Below are 1163 nucleotides of genomic sequence, written 5' to 3'. Positions count from 1 at the left end.
AAAAAAAAAAAAAAAAAAAGGTTAAACTGAGGTGAGGTGGGCTGGAGCTGGTACTGCAGGAATAACGCAAGATTGCAACCAAAGAAGAAGTAGAAGGAAGTAAAGTTTGTCATTCACCTTTCACAGATTGGAAAGGGGGCCCACACTCAGAGGCAAGTGTGCCCTCAAAGGGCCAAGAACTACATTTTTATTTATTTATTTATTTTTTTTACTTGTAGAGACGAGGTCTCACCAAGTTGCCCTGGCTGGTCTAGTTCAGGCAATCCTCTCATCCTGGCCTCCCAAAGAACTGAGATCACAGACTTGAACCACTGCGCCTGGCCTTAGAACCAGGTATATTTAAAGGCCTCTGGGGCAAGGAGGGGTTTGGGCCTGGAGGGGTCTGAGCCAAGAGGAATGTCCAGGGCTGTAGGTCCTTGACGTTGATTGTAGCCACAGGCGCCTTAGATCTTGACTTCCCCAGACATTAGCATCTCATGCCCTCTGGTGGTGGGCTAAATGGGAGGAGACAAGGGGAGGGGATTTTCCTGAAAGAGACCTGTCAGACGTTTCTTTTTGTTGTTGTTGTTGTTCTTGTGTTTTTTGAGTTGGAATTTCACTCTGTCACCCAGACTGGAGTGCAATGGCTGTTCCCGGCCACCGCTCGACCTGCTGGGCTCCGGCGATCCTTCCGCCTCAGCCTTCCAAGTAGCTGGAACTACAGGTGCGTGCTACCACGCCCGGCTAATTTTTTGATCTATTGTAGAGATGAGGTCTGGCCAAGTTGACCAGGCGGGTCTCGAACCCACGGGCTCAGGCTATCCACTCACCTCAGCCTCCCAAAGTGCGAGATTACAGGCTGAGCCACCGAGCCCCGCTTGTCAGATGTTTCTAATCCACAATCTTCTTTAGCAAAAAGGTGGTCTTGTTATCATTTCTATGGCTTCGGCCAGCTAAGGGACCTGAAAGTTTCTTAGAGATTATCATGCTAAACCATAAATTAAATGGTTTGGCTGTTCTTGTCCTAAATCTGTTGGAGATTTGCCAAGGGGGTGGGGTAGGCTGCCAGCTTGGCCTGCAGTTAAATGTCTAAATGCTTCCTAAAGCTTCCCTATTGAAAATGTACCTGGCCAGGCTCGGTGGCTCAGCCTGTAATCCCGCGCCTTTGGGAGGCTGAGGTGAGT

The sequence above is a fragment of the Carlito syrichta genome, unplaced genomic scaffold (genome assembly GCF_000164805.1).
Source record: "Carlito syrichta isolate Samal-C Ts95f unplaced genomic scaffold, Tarsius_syrichta-2.0.1 Scaffold121030, whole genome shotgun sequence".
NCBI lineage: Eukaryota > Metazoa > Chordata > Mammalia > Primates > Tarsiidae > Carlito > Carlito syrichta.
The sequence above is the reverse complement of the archived record's forward strand: the minus strand, read 5'-3'. Positions refer to the sequence as shown.